A 20,038-nucleotide genomic window follows, 5' to 3' on the forward strand; every position below is an offset into this window, starting at 1 on the left:
TTCCTCTTGGGTTTTCATTATGCCCTGGAGAAGTCTGATTAGTAAACTAGATTGTTTATTTAGTAATTGGAAATACTCTGTGTGCCTAATTTCTATAAAATTGCTATGAAAAACTTTTTCATACCTGCTCAGATCCCTTTCTCATTCACATCTTTTTTTTGCTTTTATAGTCCCACCTCTTTTAAAAATAAAGAGGATAGAAGGAAAGAACCAAGCAATATGTGAAGATAAAAAGTAGGAGAGGATTGGGGCTTCCCTGATGGCGCAGTGGTTGAGAATCTGCCTGCCAATGCAGGGGACATGGGTTCGAGCCCTGGTCTGGGAAGATCCCACATGCCGTGGAGCAACTAGGCCCGTGAGCCACAACTACTGAGCCTGCGCGTCTGGAGCCCGTGCTCCGCAACAAGAGAGGCCGCGATAGTGAGAGGCCCGCGCACTGCGATGAAGAGTGGTCCCCTCTTGCCGCAACTGGAGAAAGCCCTCACGCAGAAACGAAGACCCAACACAGCCATAAATAAATAAAATTAAAAAAAAAAAAAAAAAGTAGGAGAGGATTGAATGTGAAAGAAAAGAAGGGATGGAAATGCCCTGATCATGGTAAGGTTGCTAAATTCACTTTCTCGGAGTGTAGGCTGAGTGACAACAGATGGAAGTTGGATCAGAGCTGGGGGCTCCCACCACATCTACTGGACTCCAAGGCTTCTGCCATTTCCATTACTCCAGAACACCTAGTTGGAAGCTCATGGCCCCCCTCTATCTTGTGGTGACCATAATGGGATTGAATTTGATACTGGGAACAGCAATTTATGAAGGATTTTGATGAATTGGAGTGTATACTAAGGTGGAGGTCCAGCATGGTGTAGGGTCTGGAAACCTCATCACATGAAAAGCAGTGGGAAGACCTGCATGTGTTTGGCCTGGAGGAGGGGTAACTTACGGTGAGACATGCGGAAAGTGTGTCTCATGAAAAAAAGCAAGTTTAAATTTCTAATTTTTCCCTATGTGATCTAGAGATAGAATCAGGTATAAATAATAGAATAGCAGATTCTGGCTAAAGTACTCTTAACAAATGGTGCAGTCACAAAATGGAACTCGGTTCCCAACGAGGGAGCTAATGGGTTACTCATCAATATAATTATCCAGACAGAAGCTGGAGGACCATCTATCAGATGCTTTTTAAAAACAAGCTTTTGCATTTGGTGGGAGGATAGAGAAAATAATCTCAAAATATTAAAAAAAATTTTTTAATTTTTACACTTAAGTCATTTAAAGGGGAACATTCATTCACGACTCTCTGTTGAGACCTATCTTGTTTGGCTCCTTTCCACCCACTGGCTGCACATGGATGGCATTGCCCAGGTCCTGAGCTTTTCTGGGGGTGGCTCTGAGTCCACTAGAGAGAGTCCAGGCAATCATATTCCTTTCAGTTTTTAAGAGCTCTGAATCGAAATACCTATTTTTTGAAATTCATAAAATAAATGGTGATTTTAAGCTTTAGTTCTGGCTCTGGGACCACCTCATAAGTCTTGGCTAAGAATTTCCAGATCATGAAATAGTTTTTCCCCTGTTGCCTTTCAATAGAGGAAAGAAAAGGTAAATACATTCCTCAGCTGTTTCCTTTCCTTCATGATTCCCCTGCCGTCTTCTCAACCAAGGCAATTGAGGGCGGGGGCTGGGGACAGGCGTGGGGAGAGTCAAGGGTGCTCTTCCAGGGTGTTCACAGCACCACATGCTCAACTCCACAATATGCTGCTGAGTCCTGGGCAAGGAAGGAATTCCCAGCATTCTTCCACCTGTTACCTGGCTTTCCTGAAACCCTTATCCTACTATAGTTTCCTTTGAGCAGCACTTCAGTGATTTACCTATTTATTATGTTTATTATTGTTCACTGTCTCTCCCAAATAGAATGTAAGCCCCATGAGGGCAAGGTCTTTGTGAACAGGCCATGTAAGTTTTGTTCCCTGAGGCATCTTATGTTCATAGAACAAACCTGTCATGGTGCAGGCTCTTCAGCATTTGTTGAAAGAACCTAGTGGATGGGAATTCAGTGTTAGTTTTCAAAAATCTTTTAAAGTAGGTGTGCTTTATTTCTAGAATCTTACTAATTTTACCAGTAAATATTGTATTAGTTTGGATCCCCCAGGAAAACAGGACCAGTAGGAGTTTGAGAGACTACAGCAGTAATCCAGGTGAAGGACTATGGTGGTTTGGACCAGATGTTAGGCATGGAGGGGTCAGGAAGTGACCCGATTATGAATGTGGAGTGTGAGAAAATGTGGAGGATGGCAGTTCAGAGCTCTGTATAAAGATCTGGGTTTGAGATACAAATTTGGAAGTTCTACAGTTTCATTCAATTTGGTTAAGCATTTACTGGGCATCGTACCATTTGCTGGGCACCAACGTAGACATTTTAGGTACAGATACTCAGAATATATAGTGCCTCCCTCAGAGGTCTCATAATTAATGGGAAAAGTAGACATATTAGTAAAAACTGAAAAATTTAATCCAAGTAGGTATAAAGACCCATGAGGATGCAGATGCAGGGATAGTTAATTAATTAATTCCACCTTTGGGAAAAGCCAGGCACTAAACAATTGAGGTGGAATTTGAAGGTTAAGGAGAATTTCCCTATATGGTCAAAGTAGGATATTCCAGGCAGCAGGGAAGGAATGGTAAGTACAGTTTCACATTTCATAAGGTAAATGTACTCTGGCATGCCTTAACTTGTAGCAAATTAGTTAATTCAGTACCTGATACATTTCCCCTCATAATCTGGAAAATATAAAGAGGCAAATACTACTATAGACCTATACATGATCATATATGAGATCAGAGGATCTCTATTCATGGGGCTTAAAAAGGACTGCCTTTCATGTAAGTTGCAAATTTATGTCTGGTTCCCTAATTTTTTATATTAACCAATGTTTTCTGTGCATGATGACCTTTCTCCCAAAGACGGAGCAGTCAGCTTCCCTGTCTCACAGAATGAAGGCTCCAGATGAACCCAGAGGAAGAAAGAAGGTAATCTTTCTTTGCTAAGCATGGCCCTGAAATCATCTCAGGGCATAAATGATAGAACTTAGAAAATATTTTGTGAGTCCCTCTGGCACCTGCTAGAAGATTCTCTGAGCTTGAGGGTGAGGGGGGCGGGTGAGAATGAGAAGGCACAGAAGGGATATAAAGAGAGAATTTGGCAGTGTCAGAGTCTGAAAGGCCAAATTGGAAGTTCATCTCAGAAGGAGTGGAGTCAGCATTCATGGACTGCCTGTTCTCCACTTCTGCCACTGCTGCCCTTTCAGCCAGCCTGGCAGTACTGACCACCCAGCAGGTGTTCTGCCTGCCTGTGCCCTAAACTCTATGTGGGCGATTCCCCTTTGAAAAACTCCAGACATTGGTAAGCACTCCTACTGCTCTAGCAAAGCATGGAACCCCAGAAATCAAGGGATTAGGGGTGGTTCTTAGGGAAAAGAAGCCTCATTATATTTGAGTGGGATACAGCTAGAGCAGGACCAGTTCAAGATCAACACCCATCCTGCCTCCTGCCTCAGGATGGGACAGTGTGGTCCACACCCCTACTAGAATCTTCCCCCCTCCTTTCATTCTGGGTGTCTTTGCCTTGAACAGTTGGGTTGTTGAGCCACAGCTGAGCACCAGAAAAGACTCTAAGGAACAGAATTTTCCACTTCTTTGATTCCTTTAAAAAGAAGGGTATCTTATGTGACATCTGCTGCCCGAAGTCTTTAGTACTATGCTCCTTCCCAAGTCTTGGCCTCCCTGTACTATTTTCCATGCCCTGGGGATTTTTTATTCTAGTGCTAAGAAGCTTGGTTTCTTTAAGTTGTTGCTTAAACATTTCTCTCTGGGTATATATTTGGCTTTGTGTCTGGGAACCCTGTAAAAAAAATGTCATTTAGTAAGCCGAATCTGTTAAATAAATGACGTTACAACTGGCTGTCAGTAATAAAGTAAATAGTGAAAAGATAGCATGATGGGCTGCCCCGTCAGATCTCAGACAACCTGGAAATGGACTTTTGAACTTTCTACTCAGAAAAGCATGTGGTGACTGGGAGTTTGATGCTTTAACAAAATGACAGGCTTATGCAGAACGATATTGACTTTCTGAAGCACTTTGACAGCTTCTTCTCTCACTTTCTTTTCCCTGCAGTGGAATGAGGTGGGCAGGCCCGTATTTGACAGATGTCCAGCGCAAGGCATTTAAAAAACCACGTTCCCTAGGCCACACACAAGTACAGTTCTCAGGCTGAGGTCTGTGTCTGGACACCCTGCTTCCCTGTGCTCCAGTTTCTGAACATACCCCTATTCTAACATGTCTCGTGTCCTTGGTAAATTACTTCATCTCTCTTGCCTCCTTTTTCTAACCTCTGAAGTAAGGTCCTTTAACTATCTTTTCACCATGCCCCAGGGAGCAGGAGTTTGGAAATTGGTTGCAGGTGTAAAGAGGCAATGTTCGGTTTGCCAATTACGCTTTTCAAGCTGTCTTGTCCGTTTCCCCCCTCCCTCCCCCCCGCCCCCATTCCAGCAGAAAGCTAACCTTTCTGTAAGCGTTCCCTTGAATTTGTTGACTGCATTTAGGTTCTTTTAGGTCCTGCCTTCTTTTTGGGAACAGGGGTGGGCGGAGAGGAAGGAAGTGTCCTGCAACTACCAATATTTTCCTCTAGGAGGAGCCGCGCAGCCCAGATGAGAGTGACACGCACCAACTCCAACTCCTCGCCGGGGAACGCTTCATCCCAGTTCCGCGGAGTGCTCGGCCCGAACTGCGCTCGGCCCCTCCCCAGCGGGTCTCGAACCAGCCGCCCTGAGCTCCCGCTTCCCCTCGCTGCGGCAGCCCGGGTCCCGAGGGCGGCGGGCCGGGCGCTGCGTGACCCCTAGTGAACGGCGCCCGCCGGTTCTCACCCCTCCCCTCCCCTCCCCTCCCCTCCCATCCTCCCTTCCCGTTTCACCCCTCCCCTCCCCCCTCCCCAAGCCTGACAGCCCGGGAGCTGCCAAGCAGGGCGCAGCCATGGGAAGAGGAGGCGGTCTAGGGAGCGGCGGCGGCGGCAGCGGCGGCTGCTGCAGCGGCGGCGGCGGCGGCGGCTGCTGTTGAGCGGAGGCAGCGGCGAGGACCCCGGGCTGGGGCCGCGCAGGCCGGAGGGCCCCGCGCCCTCGGCCCCAGCGCGGCCGCGAACCGCGCTCTCTCTCCGGAGGCGAGCCTCAGAGGTACTGGAAGGGAGCGCCGGAATCGGGCTCTTATTTTCCCCATGTTGTGTCGGGGGGCCTGGGAGTGGAGCCTGGGACGCCAGTTGTTTATGAAAGTGGGGATCTGTCTTATGTATTTACACGGATAATTTTTGTCCTGGTGACTTGGGGGTTGGCACTGCTCCCCTTCTCTTCACCAAGAAGTTGTTTTCTGCTGGTGGGTAGTTGTAACCCGATCCACGCTCTGGACGTGTGCGTGTGTGTATGTGTAAGTTGGTGGGGGCGTCAGGGAGTTGGGGGTGACAGACGAACCATCCCACGCTGGCGCCTGCTCCCACCCGCGTTTGCGGTGCCCGGAGGGGCTTCCTCCGAAGCCAGTTTTGTTAAAGTCTTAGAAGTTTTGCGACTGTTTCTGTTTGACATCATCAGCCAGCCGGGCTGGGGCAGGAACTGCTGAGGCTTCGCCGCTAAGCGGGGAGAGGTCCCTGGCTGCGCCGCGGGAGGAGAGGGGAGGTTGTTCGGCTGTGCGCCTCTACACCGCGCGCTCCTTCCCAAAGCGCACCACCCTTGCGCGTTTCTGCGGACTGCAGCCGCGCATTGGCACCGGCGGAGCTGGGGTCAGTTAGAGTCACGGTCACCAGTCCCCATGAGCTGGGGTGGGTGGAGATCGTGGCGAACCGAACTCCTCCAGCCCTGAACACACTCGTGGTTATGAAATCAACCAGGCTTAAAGTTTTGACAGAACTGCCCGAGGCAAGAGAGCCGCGCGGGTGAGTGGGGTAGCGACGGGTCTGGGGAGAAGACTGACGGCGCGCAGAGGGTGCTGGTCAGGGTCACCCACTTGCGGGTGCACAGGGAAGTCTGTTTTGGGGTGAGTGCTTTATATATGAGCCGGAGCGGGGGGTACGCCTGCTGGGGCCATGCTGTGGGAGTGGGTGGCCCGGTGCAGGGTCAGTGGGCTGAATGGGTGTACGTGCGCGCTGTGTGTGTGCGCGCGGTGTGTGTGCGCCTGGGGGGGCGTGTCGGAGCCTGAGCCAGTAGGGTGTGCAGGGGGGTTGGGGGGAGGAGGCCAGAGAGGTGCCGCCCGCCTGTTTGTGCCGCCAGGAGACCTTGGAAGGGACAGGGAAAGGTAACGGGAGGCCAGAGGGTTGGGAAGTCGCAGGAGTCTCTGTACAGGATTTAAGTACCACGGACTTTAAAATACTAATCCCTTTGCCTACGAAAGGCTGGAGGTGGAGGTTTCTGGAGCTCTCAGGAGACCTGCATAGGAGGACGGAGGGTCTAGGAGACGTGTGAATGTGTGGGTCCAGAAGCCCGGAGACGCGGACCCAGGTTGGATCCGTGGATCAGAGATTCCCAGGGTACTGTTGTCCACAGCCTCTGGGGTGTTTAGACTCCCTGGTGTGTGTGCCTGGGAAGGCACTCATCTTTCCTCACAGTGGCAGTTCTGTGCCCTGAGCAGGTGGTGTCATCTTGGAAGTCCTCCTCTCTGGGGTGCCAGGGTATAGACCTTGGAGGTCTATAGTATTGAAACATTTCCAGAAATTAAAATGCTGGATAGGAACGAAATAAAATGATTTAGTAGGCAGAGTTGTTGGTTCCATCTTTTCTGTGATTGAGGATTCTTTTTCCTTTTGAGAAAAACAAAGCTCAGTGTTCCCAGATTAGATTTCAAGGGGTCTGGTCATTTGTGGTTTCCCTTCAGATGGACTTTAGATGGAGCTGGAAGGATGTGTTTTAAGCCCAGAGACCACTGGAAAACTTCATTCGTAGCTTAAGTATGTCCCATCTCTCATCTTCTTCCACCCTCGTAAACTTTTTGCTTCACATGAGTCTAAGGAAAGTTGGTGAGTCAACATTCAGCTTTTCTTTTGGAGTAAATATATCACAGTGAAATTATAGCTTGGGTCTCCTGAATGGCACGGAAAACTAACACTTAATGGGCAGAGGTGTGAAATGAAAATCTATAAATGCATTGACAAAGCAACGACACAAGTGCATTTTTTTTCAAACTGAGCATAACTTTGCCTTGCAAATATTTGTTCTAGGCAGAGTTTGGGGCTGTGTTTTTGATTGTTAGTTTTTAAACAGCAGACTTCACATCATAAACCTCTTAAAAATGGATTCTAGACGCCTTTTCTGTGCTATCTCTGGTGCCTGTGTTAACAGATGTTTACGGTGCTTAGTAACCTATGGAATTGTGTTGAGTATCTTGTTAGCTCAAGACAAAATGTTTATAGCATAATGTAATAAATGAGCCCTAGCTGCACTCTGCTTCTGCTAAGCACGTGAAGCACCCCAGCATGGAAACAAATCTTGAAGTTGGTCCAACTTGGCGAGCCTTTTTGGCTATCTGCTGGTAAGCGTTGTTAATGTAAAGATAAATCTGAGTGATACACTGAGAATGTGGCACAGCAAATTGTTTAGCTTAGAAAAAAGGCATGGGTTATATTTTTTAAATCTGCTAATCTTAAGCCTCTCTGGTCATTCTGCTGGTAAATTGCACAATTCTGGAGATTTGGTTTACTTTCAGGGAAGACATTTTTTAAAAGTATGTCAATAATGAAAATAACTTCTAGTTTTTAGTGTGTTCACATGCGTCCATACAAACCATCACTTTTTCTTCTTAAAAAAGAAAACCCTATAATATCTGTGGTAATGACAAATAATATGAATATTCAAATCACGTAATCACTTTCTGAATCTTGAATTGATAAGAACTGAAGTTTGGTAAGGCTGAAGTCAGACCTTTGCTAATTGGGTAAACAAGGCAACACAGGATGTCTTTTTGGCAAGTGATTTTTTCCAACCCGGGACAATATAATGTAAACAATATACTCAATAACATGGTTGATTAGTATGATCACCGACTTTATAGGTAACTCTCTATTGGGGCAAGAACTTCTACTTCAGTAGCCCTCTATGTTAGTGGGCCAGCTTACCTCTCCTTGGAAATAATCAGATGGAAATCTTGCTTCCTCACTAGCCAGTCCATTCTAGGAGAGATTTATGTTTAGAAAGTTCTGCCTGTACTGAATCAACACTTTCTTCTGCTCACTGGCCTAGTATTAAGTTGCTGGAGCCACACGCAATGAATCTAATCTCTCTTCCCTTTAAGTGCTGTATTGGAAAACAAACAGTATGCTCCTTCTTCCTGGATTCTTTTTTGCCTGTTCTTGGAGCTATTCCTCACCCACTGTGGGGTACCACCCTTTTCTGCCCTGACCAGTATGCCCTCGAGTCCACATTCTCTCCATCCCTCCTAATGTACGTCATCGAAAACATAGATGTGAAATCCTTAGTCCTGGACTTTCTATATCTGTTAAGTCAGCTTAATATTCATGAGCTGTTTTAGCCATCTCATTACACTGTTCACTAATCTCAAACCTGTAAACAACTCACTCTTTTCAGATTATTAATCATCCACAGTCAAAACATTATGATAATAGTTTCAAAACATTTTTTCATGCCTGAACTCCCAATAAATCTGTGGAAAGTATAATACTGTGCAGGTAAATAGAATTCTACATGCAGTGAAGACAGCTACCTAATTTCTTACCATCAAGGAATACCAAGCCCCAGAACAGCAGAAGTAGAATGTTCTGAAGACAAGCAAATTGCAACTGCATGTTACAGACAGGTAGAGACTACATTGCGAGGTATTCTTTTCATGGACCTCATTGTGTCTGTTTCCACGAGCATGAGTCAGTACTAGCAATCAGCATTTATTGAAGGCTTGTTCTATCCAAGTCCTGGACACTATGCCATCTGGCGCTAAATGAGGTGAAAGTACATCAGACAGAAATGCTTCTTCAGGCAACTGGGATTTAAGGTGTACATACAGGACATGAACTGAGTCAACAACCCCATCTTCCTCTGGAGGTAAATGCCTGCCAATGCCGCAGGGAAGTCTAGAGCAGGTATATCTGGCCGTCAGCCCTAAGGGAGTTCCCTGATGCTCCTCACTTACCAAGTCCTCGCCTTGGAGTAAGGAAGCAAAGCTGGTATATACAGGACAGACAGGGGAGAGGGTGTGCTTCAAAGGCAACCACTTTGGGACCCATCAGAGCTCAGTTTGAGTCTGAGCTTTACCACCAACATGCAAATTAACTCCTCTGAGACTCACTTTTCTCCTCTGTCAGAATTCTAATGCCTACCGCCTCGGGCTGAGGCATTTCCACACAACATCTATAGCATTTATGGCCTGTACTCCGCATTAGACACCTATCTGTTATGATTGATTTCTCTTTTGTGTATCCGTCTGAGGCTTCTTGACTAAATTATGAGTTTCCCAGCTGAGAATCTGACACAGATGAGAATCTTCTGTCTTCCTGCAGGAAATGTTTATGGTTGACGATGATGACAATGTTGTTTGTTTCAGCAAGTCTGGATGTGAAAGAAATGACCATTTCTTCTCGGCAAAGAGAGAAAACGAACCTGTGATATAGACTGACATCTGGGCCTATCAGAAGGCCCTACTGTGTGCACAGACCTTCAGTCAGGACAAGGGGCCAATGAGAGTCTTGTGCTCTTAGATGAAATTGTCCGTGCTGTCCCCCTCGTGTGTGTGTGTGTGTGTGTGTGTGTGTGTGCAGTAAGAGTCATCACTCATCCCCCTTGCATATTACATTTGCTTCTTTGCTTTATTCTGTTCTCATATAAAGGGAGGAAATAATCAATGATAAAGTGCACCTTTTTAAAGTTCAGAAATCAGTTTCACTACTCCCTACCTCATATCCACCCTCCCCCCGCCAAAAAAAAATTATAGTAGACCCACTGATAAGTATTTGGACATATAAGTTCTAAACCAAAGTTCAACTTTGATATAAGAAACCTGCAAGTTAGGATGGCATCATGGGAAATAATAGTAAACTAGGGTGTCAGGAAACCTGGGTCCCCTCTAAGCTCTGCCTCTAACAGGCTTTGTAATTGTTGCAAACTACTGAATTTCTTGGGTTTCATATTTCTTACACATTAGTAACAAATAAACAACAACAAAAAAAGAGGAGTAAACAAGATGACCTCTTAGGATTCTTTTCAGGGCTATGTTTGAATCCATCAAATTATTGAATTTCTCTCTTCTCTCAGCTCTTTTGGGGCTTTGCTTGAATGTCTGCGGGAACACCTATTTCATTCATTTTCAGTTTCATGGTCTACTTTTTACATATCTGTCTTCCTTGCTAGGCTGTGGGTTTTTCAAGAGCAGAAAATAAATTTTATTCATTTTTATATTTTTCCACTCTGCTGAATGCTGTAAACATAGCAGTTGTGGGAAAAGTGTTAGTTGAATTAATGTGGGCTGCTTTGGACAGTCAAGCTATAATTTATATCACTTATTTAACAATATACAACAATTTTGAATATAAGCATCAGGAAATAGTGTTTGCTGATTCTTTTCCCTTACCATTAATTTTTCTTTTAGTCAATGAAGTAAAACAGTTAAAAATGTAATCACACCTGTGCTTCCAGCTCCTGTTCTACACAATACCAGCTCATCACGGTCTGGTGCAGGAGGTCTTTCTGAAGTAGTTTCTTTCCTTTTGTTGTTGGTTTTGCTTTGAGCTAAAGAAAATTCCATGATGAGTACCAGACTCTTAAAAGAAGGATGACAGAGAGGGTCATTGTTTAGTCTCAACTTCTTCATTGGGTGTTTCTCACTACCTTTTAATATAGGTAAATGAAGCCTTAGGTCAGGCACAAATTTCACTAACTAATGATTCATAGGAAGGCAGTGATTTTTGTCAGAAATTGTTGGGCTGTGTGTTTTTAATTAGCATCTCAACTTACCTTCAAATATTCCATTCCAAAATCAGTAGATAATTTCTTCTACAGAGTCCTTAAAACTTCCAGATGTGTTTACTGCTCTGATTAGGGCTTGCGTCTTTTGTTATTGACTAGACTTCGGTCAGTTTTCTTTAGAAGAATATCATTATAATCCCAGTGAATTATTCTTCTTATATTGTGAATTCGTTTAAACATAAACAAGTCTATTCCCAGCTGGCTGGGCTTCTAAGTGGAGAGTGTATCCTAGGGAAAACACTCACTTCATGGAGATTTGGCGCCGGTGGTAGAAAGCACCCTGATAAATCCCGCAGTCAGCACTAGAACCAAAAGGGCTTGCAAATTGAACAGGTGCTTTGATGTATTTATCTATGGTGGACAGCCTGCTATGCTAGACATTTGCTATAATAACTCCTTGATTGTATCCTCAGTTGTTTATCAAATGAAACATTTAAAGTAGTATATAATTAAAAACCTTAAAAGAGGCATCCCTCTCTGTTCCTTTAGTATATTAGAAATATGATAGTCACTGGTACAAAGAAAAACTCTTTTTTTTTTCTCATTTAAAAAATGTACTTTATCATAGTAAGCATCACATCCATCTTTTTTATCTTTGAGTGGCCATATAAAAAAAAAAAAAAGTAGAGTGAGACCATTACAAAACAGAGGCTTACATAGTTCTCTCCCCATGCTCATTAAAATAGAAGGTGCTACCGTGATGCAGAAAATAGCTCATCTCAAGTTTGATGACGGCTGATGAGTCTTCAGTCAGACTGCCAATTTTGATTGCTATGGTTCAGGAAATCAGCCTTTGTCCTTGGTCAGGATGATGGCATATGATCCTACTTCACCCTATCAGCTGCTTCTTTGGACATCTTCAAGCTATGTTATTGTTATTCCAGAAAATCTCAATTTGGTAAAGCAAAGTAAAGAGGAGCCTTGAAAAGCATATATGAAGGAGAAATAAAAAGATTCCTAAAGACAAAACCTCTACAGTGGCTTCTTCCCAAAGGAGTAGAAGAAAATACCAGAATCCCTGGACAAGATGATGATGACTGAAGAAAAGACACCATTTTTATACCTAGCAAGTCTGAAATATTATAGAAAGAGCAGCAAAATGAAGAGGAAGGATTTCTTTCCTATCAGCAGTCAGTGTAGCATCTTATTTCCAATAGGGACATTGGCAAAACAGTACTCTGCTTGTCATAGAATAAACATTCAATAAATATTTTATTAATGACGTTAGTATGTAGTAAAACACAGAGAGAAATTGAGTTGTTGACAAGAAGTATGTGGAGAGTTGGGGGCAAAGGGACGTGGGTAGGATCGGGTGATAACTAGGATTGAAGCTCGTAATGCAAATTTGGTATATTTCTCCTTAGATTAATGATGGCACCCAAACCTGATGACCAACTTTCCAAAGTGGATCTTGTTCAGGGCCTTGGAAACATCTAGAAGTTTGTAATATTTGAAGCAAGACGGAGACATTTTGAATTTTTCTGTAGGACTCATTAGGACTGGGGAGACACATCCAGTTTGCCAGCTCAGCATTCCATTGAAGGGATATCCTGTAACCTCCTTTCTCATTGCATAGTCCAGAGTTTTTCTTTACACCTTCATGATTCCACTGGACCCCGTTCCTGCTTGAGCTCCTAATTTGTTGATGAAAATTTGGTGAGGTGGGATTTCTATAACTTTGGGAATTCTCTATCTTTGAGATACATTTTATTAAAAAAAAAAAAAAAACTTTTGACTGTGGGAAATTTTGCATAAACAAAGTAAAGAAAATAGTATTTTGAGCCTCAGGTACCCATTACTCAGCTTCCAGAGTCATCAATATTTTGCTAATCTTCTTTCATCTTTCCACCGTGCCCCTGAGTATTTTAAAGCAGTCTCAGACATCTTGTCCTTTCGTTTTGTAGATGTAAATATTATACTTTAGGATGCATATCTAACAAGTAAGCCTCCTATTTTTAATAACTGCATGGTCTGTACTTTATGGAGGATAGAGAGATAATACTTTATGAAAGGACATTATCCTCTTCAGGCCTGACTCTGTGATATGATGGAGGTGTGATTGTGAGTACACACACATTTATACACATACACATCCATGTAGGACTGGTCCTCTTTTGTAACTCAGGCCCCAGCTCAAATATCACCTTCTCAAAAGGACTTCTCTGACCCCTAGCTAGAGTAACCTTTCCCCAACTAGGTCATGCTATCGTATAACCCTGTTTTAGTTTCTTCACAGCACTTATCACTATCTAATATTATCTTATTTATTAATTTCTTTTTCTATTTTTTGTCCCTCTCCACCAACAAAAATGTAAGCTCCCTAATAGTAGAGACCTTTTCTGTTCACTTTATATCCCATAGAAAATCCTTTGTAAGTTTTGGTTGAATGAATGCATTTTAGTAGTTAATGGAAGTTTTGTTAGCATTCTTCCAAAAATCTATTTTCCTTCCACACGTCCAAAACTGCATGACTTTCATGTGCCAATTCCTAGTGTATTTATAATTTGGTGAGGTTTCCTCATGGTATGGAGTGAGGGACCAAAGATAATCCAGGTTAGTTGTAATATCTCTCCATAAATGACCTTAAACTGATATATTCAATAGCCACTTCACTTGATCAGCAAATATAGTTATGAGTAGCATCTCGGTTTGGATTTCTCCCAGAAGAAAGCCATAACACAAGGATTCAGGTAAAAGTTTATTTGAGAAAGTGAAAAAAGGAAGCGAAAGGAGCCAATAAAGGGTGTGTTATGAAGCAAGTTACCGTCATTGGCAACTGGAGTTTGTCATCTTCCTGGAGAGATTTTGGGAGCCCAGGCAAAACACACACCTGAGCCCTCTCACCCAAGGTTGAAAGAGTTTGAATAATTTACCCACCAACTTCCATCAGTCACTAATTCCTGGTCACTAACATTCAGGAGGGCAAAGCAATCTCGAGATGCAAGAGAGAACCTTCAGGCAGAGAAATACAGGTGCTGGCAGTTAGAAATTAGGCAGTGTGCCCTATTAGGGGTAAGAGGGCACGGTTGGGGAAGGGACAGGCATCTTGCATTGGATAACACAGTATGATTTTTTAAAATAAACTTTTTATTTCTCCACTTGCCCATCCCCTATCCTTGGTGCCTTTTGATGGGCATGCAGTCTTTGACAAAACTGTATTATGAAACATGCATGGTATATTTCTTAGTAAGCTGGATTAACTGTCAGCCTTGGATCTGTGGAACATTTTCAGAGCCTAACTAACAATTGTAAAACCTGTTATCTTGATATACACATACATTGACCATAAAGCTCATCAGAAAGTTACCCCATGCTCTAATAATAAAGTTTTGATCCAGGGCCAATTATAGGCTTGGAAGCAAAGCACCTCTATAGAGCAGGCATTGATGTTGTGTAATAATTCAAATATTTTATTATTTTATAATGTGTTTAAGTCTGGATAGTTAACCTCCATTTCTCAGTCTTTCCATAGTTACTATACTTTTTTTTTTTTTTTTTTTTTTTACATATTACATGAAGGATATGGACTATTCAGTGAAATCTTTGACTGATCTTTATACTTTCAATAGCCCAACTGAAAATTACCCTTGGTTGCCTTGGAACTTGGGGCATAAAATTCAGAAGAAATTTTTATAAATTATTCAAGCTTTGACCCTGGGAAGATAAACAACATGGATATCTAGGCTAACCAATGCTTAAATTCCTCTAACCTCTAATTCTAAATTCAGAAAAGAATAGGCTTTAAGGTTTTTTGTTAATTTTTGCTTTGATTACAAGTTGTTGGAAGCTTAGAGTCAGTATCTAACAACACAATCTATGTAAAACACAAATTGTTGGCTCAGAATGAGATCTAACTTCTAAGAAGATACAAAGGGACAATCATGTAAAAATGGTCTTTGTTTTCTTAGAGGGAATAAACAGGGATTGATTGAAAGGTAATCCCTTCAGATTCTAAAGTTTAAAGCATTGCACATTTTTAAAGGAGAAAAAGCATTACCTTTCAGATCACATGTATGAAACTGTTTACTTAAATGGCTACCTTAGGTTGGCATGGTTTTTTTTTTTGTTTTTTTTTTTAAAGAAATTCACGTTCTTTTATTTATTTATTTATGACTGTGTTGAGTCTTCGTTTCTGTGCGAGGGCTTTCTCGAGTTGCGGCAAGTGGGGACCACTCTTCATCGCGGTGCGCGGGCCTCTCACCATCGCGGCCTCTCTTGTTGCGGAGCACAGGCTCCAGACGCGTAGGCTCAGTAGTTGTGGCTCACGGGCCCAGTTGCTCCGCGGCATGTGGGATCTTCCCGGACCAGGGCTCGAACCCGTGTCCCCTGCATTGGCAGGCAGATTCTCAACCACTGCGCCACCAGGGAAGCCCTAGTGACTCATTTCTAACGAACAGAATAATGTAGAAGTGAAGATGTGCAACTTTGGAGACTAAATCATTCAAAGGCACTGTGGCTTCTGTCTTGGTTGCTCTGTCTTTTGGACCATTCATGCTGGGAGAAACCAACAGCCATGTTTTGAGCTGCCCTATGGAGAGGCCCACATGGAAAGAAAGTGAGGGAGTCCCATGGCCAGTGTGGAATGAAGAGCTCAGGCCCCCAACCCAGCAGCCAGCGTGAAACCGAAGCCTCTTCATAGCAGCCACCATAAGAGTGATCTTGGAGGTGGAGCCTTCAGCACCAGTCCAGCCTCAGAGCGACTGCAGTCCCCTCCCTGCCAACAACTTGACTGCAACCTTGTGAAAGACCCTGAGCCAGAATCACCTAGCGAGCTTCTTCTAGGTCCCTGCCCCTAGACTGTAAGATAATAAATGCTTGTTGTGTTAAACTGCTAAATTTTGAGTTAACTTGTTATGCAGTAGATAGCTGCAATAGATAGCTAAGGCAGCCTAACACTGCCTTGATCATTAAAAAAATAGTTTTAATTTTATTAAATCTTAAATTTTGAAATATTGATCCAGCAAGGAGAAATTTTCCAGAAAAAAACAGCTGCCAAATGTGAGTAGTAAAATATTAATGCCCCGTTAACATAATAGTTATAATGACTTCCCTGGGATTTGGGATTTTGTAATTCAACGGACAACTGCCTTAAAAGTCCATGATTTAAAAGGAAGGGTATTAATAATAACCACATTGTTGAAGAGAGCATTTTGAACTTTTAAAAAATTCTTGTGGGAAAACTCAGGAAGTATTTTGTTTGGTAAGTTATCACTCAAAATCTTAAATTGTCAGGAGCACGCTTGCACTTTACATTATTTAAAGAGGGATATAAAACAAAGTTGAATTTTAACCTCTTACCTAGTGATTTCACTCAACTTTTCAAAGGGGGTCCTAAAAGCTCATAGGTCAAGCCGTGTCTTGGTTTGCTCTGCCTGCCAAATTGAATTAACTCTGCTTTATGGCCACTTGGCAGTTTAATAAATTACTTGGACTTTGATTACTATCTTTTGAGCTTAAGCCCAAGAATTTGTATAAGACTTTGGGACATAGTACTGTAAACTTATTTAAAGATGGACTCTCAGAGCTGGAAGGGATAGGTTAGTGTTGGTTTTAGTACATGTATAGGTTCTGAATTTGGAGCATTTTAAGATCCTTATGGAAGATTCTAAATGATTTGCCTTTTTAAAAAATATGTGAAAGTGATTTTTTTCTTATATATCTACCAAGTAAGTGATTTAAGTAAGTTAAGGAATTCATTCATGAAGTGGATATGGCTAGTTCTTGTTTGGTTTTCAGAATGAATTATAGACACACTGGTTTTCCTTCCCTACATTGGAGAACACAGATCAGACCCTGCGAGTCCTTCCCTTTCAAGGTTTTTTCCTCCATGCAGCCTATACCCCGAAAAAGTATTTAAAAAATACTTTTTATATTGAACTGGACTTGCAAGTTTATGCTTGACCTTGATTCTGGGTTTGTGCTGCAGGGGAGGATAAAGATGAGGTACTAGAATACTATCATATGGTAAGCAACTCAGACATAGCCTCTGCCTCACAGGAGTTCATGGTCTAGAATGGAGGAGGACATTAGCCAAGTATAATTAAAAACAGTTTTAAGTACCATGGAATAAAAGTATAAGGAGACATGATTCAGGCTGGGGCTTGGTGGTTGGGGAAGGCTTTCAAAAGAAGATATTTGACATCTAAAGGCGTAGAAGTAGGAGGAGGAAGGAAGAGCAATCTGGGCAGAGGGAACAGGAGCCAGAAAGGTACCCAGTACTGTTGAGAACCGAAAACAGTCAGTGTGGCCAGAGCCCAGAGAGCAAGGAGCATGGCCTAAGAAGAGGCCAGAGAAGGAAGCAGGGACTGTATCTCACATGGTCTTGCAGGCTGCATTGTAGTCTTTATCAATAGAGAGGGAAATAGAAAACCATGGAAGGTTTTGAAGCAAAATGGTGACACAGTCAGGTTGGCATTTGAAGGAGGTCACTTGGCTCCGTAATGAAGGATGGATGGAGGAGGAGTGGACAGAGGTGTTCAGGGAGATGGGTTCTGAATCTGTTGGAGGCCAGAGGTGTTGGTAGCGTGGGCCAGAGTGGTGGTGATGAAGATGGGGAGAAGTGGAGAGATTTACTGTTACTTATGGTTAATAGATACACCACTTATTTATGAAGGAAAGTAGACTGGACTTCGTGCTGACTTGGATATGATTGTGTGAGGGACGCCATGGAAAACTCCCCGGTATTTGGCTTCTTCAGGGGAACGGGGAACACTGGAGGGAGACCAGGCATAGGTTAGGAGAAAGTACTTTGGTTTGGGGCCATTTTCAGTTGGAGCCCTTTTTAAGACATCCGTTAGGAGATTCCGTGTGGTCTTGGTCCTGGATCAGAGGTGTCTGGAGGTATAAATTTGGAAGTCAGAGGTTTAGACACAGTATTGAAGCCACAAAGGTATCACTCTTAGCTCACAGAGTGAAACTGGAGTGAGAGAAGAAAGCCTAGCTCTGAGCCATGAGGAATTCCAACATTTAAAAGCCACGTGGAGGAAAAGCTAACAAATAAGAATGAGAAGTGTGACAGAGAAGATGCTAGAGTGTCATCTCAGAGGCCAGGGAAAGAGAGTCATTTAAGATGCTGCTGAAGGGTAAAGTAAAAAGGGCCCTGTAAGTGTCCTTTGGGTTAGTAAAACGATGTCTGGAAGGACTTCAGGGAGAGCTGGGCTGGTGTAATGATGGAGCAGAGGCCAGAATGAAGCGTCCTGGGGAGCGGGGGGAGTGAACAAAGGGGCACAGTGGTTAGAGATAGCTCAAGACATTTGGCTCTGGAGGGGAACAAAAGGATGGAGCTTTAACTAGAAGAGGAAATAGCATTAAGGGAGAGGTTTCTAAAGTTAGGAGACCCAAGCTTGTCTAAGGGTTGATGGGAAAGAGCAATGGGGAGGATGAGGGTCGAAGTGAGAGAAAGGGTGGGTAATCAATCATGCAGGATTCCCAAGAAGATAGAAAGGGTTCCACTCTGAGGACAGCTGGAGGAATCAGACAGGAGAGAGGATTCCTTCCCTTCTGCGCTAGGAGGGAAGAAGGGAAGTGTGCAGATGCCGAGGTGTGGTAGCTGCAAGTTAAAGGCGTCTCTATGAAATGGCTTCTTTGAAAAGTAGCTGAATGGGAGAGAGAAAGGGATGGCATCCTGGCAAAGAAAGGAAGTAGTTTCAGATTTTTGAGGAGGACAGAGAAAGCTTGAATATATGAAAGGGAGTAAATTAGTAAAGCTTAGTAGGATCCCTAGTCATTTCTTGAAGGCCCAGTTGAGGCTGATGGTCACAAATTCATGGTGATACACTGTTAAAAAGAATTATAAAGTATTTGATGCTTTCTGGAGGCATTCAGCCATTGCCAAGCACAGGGAAAGTGGGATCATCTAGGCCTAAGGTTCTGTCAGAGAGCTGTGATGAAAAGATGGCAGCAGCAAGGGAGCCTCTGAAATGATCAACCAGGAATCTAAGCTGGTTAAGAAAAAACAGTTAAGACAGGAGAGAGAGAGAGTAGAAGTCAGAGTAGTTGATTAAATGTGATAGAAGAATAGAGGTCAGCGATCAGAACAGGATGCCGCACCCCAGAACAAAGAAATTTGAATCTTTAAGGGTGGGGCCCATAGATGATTTAAAGCTCACTGGTGTTTCCAGTGCTTTTTTTTAAAAAGGAATATAAGGATGTAGTGTAAAAAAAAAAAACCAGGAATATGATGAAGTGATTGTTTTTAAGCCCATAATGATAAAAGATACTAGCAGCGTGAAATCAAGATGAAGACACAATTAGAGAAAGCAGTCAAAAAAAAGTGTGCCTTTAAAATAAAACAACAACTCTAAAGCCATGCATTTCCTTCTTCACAGATTGAAGTCATAGGTCTTGCCCTCTTGCTCATTCTCTTTGATGTTAGAAGTCCACAGCAAAGAAGGAAAAATTATAGGGAAGCTAGTACAATTCAGGACAAATTATCTGGTGTTTTGGGATTTGACTGATGAAAACAGGAACTAGAAACATGGTAATTATTTGTTCACTACAGTCTCTTTGGAGGGACAGCACTTTGGCTCACTTGGCATGGGATGGCGTCAGTCTGGCTGCAGAGGTCTGAATGTGAGGCTTGGGTTCCTATAAGGGGCCTGCTTGGCCCTCAGTTAGCCTAGATCCTTGGACTCAGTGGCTCTATCATGGTCCACTCACCTTGCAATGGTGTCAGAATTTTATTAATTGAAATCACATATGAAAGTATAATGCATTAATTTTTTTCCTGGAATTCAGTAATAAGGATCGTCACTGCCACATTTTTTCGGTTCAGACGACTCACTTCTGTTCTCTACATATTAACTAGAAGGTCATTGTATAGTTAACGTCTGGCTAAGCGGAGTGCTTATGAAATATACAGGGCTCATAGGCATAACGACTGCCTAAGAAAGCCCAGCAAGTCTAGCTAGATACTCCTACCCCCAGCCCATGGCCCTTATCTGTCATTCCATAAATTTCATGTCAAGGGCATTTTCTAGAGAAGATGATCATAAGAAGTTTCAGGTAGACCTGAAGCAGGTTGTGAAAACTCTGGCATGTTTTA

The 20,038-nt window shown here is 43.1% G+C and overlaps 1 protein-coding gene and 1 long non-coding RNA gene across 4 annotated transcripts in view; both read left to right on the top strand.

The window, feature by feature from the left end:
- Positions 1-564: 564 nt before the first annotated feature.
- LOC132362207 (uncharacterized) lies at positions 565-4,248 on the top strand. The gene is made up of 3 exons (XR_009502299.1): positions 565-597; positions 2,956-3,021; positions 4,166-4,248. It is a non-coding gene; the product is annotated as an uncharacterized LOC132362207 (long non-coding RNA).
- Positions 4,249-5,094: 846 nt separating this feature from the next.
- The window catches only part of GHR (growth hormone receptor), a 278,824-nt gene continuing 263,880 nt past the window's right edge, over positions 5,095-20,038 (top strand). The window contains exon 1 of one of the 3 annotated variants that reach the window (XM_059916316.1): positions 5,095-5,217. The gene's annotated coding sequence lies outside the window, so the exon portion shown is untranslated. Of the gene's footprint in view, positions 5,218-5,797; positions 5,967-6,048; positions 6,068-20,038 lie in introns of those variants that run through there. The other 2 variants (XM_059916314.1, XM_059916315.1) reach the window with 2 other exon arrangements.

The sequence above is a fragment of the Balaenoptera ricei genome, chromosome 3, assembly GCF_028023285.1.
Source record: "Balaenoptera ricei isolate mBalRic1 chromosome 3, mBalRic1.hap2, whole genome shotgun sequence".
In the NCBI taxonomy this organism is placed as follows: domain Eukaryota; kingdom Metazoa; phylum Chordata; class Mammalia; order Artiodactyla; family Balaenopteridae; genus Balaenoptera; species Balaenoptera ricei.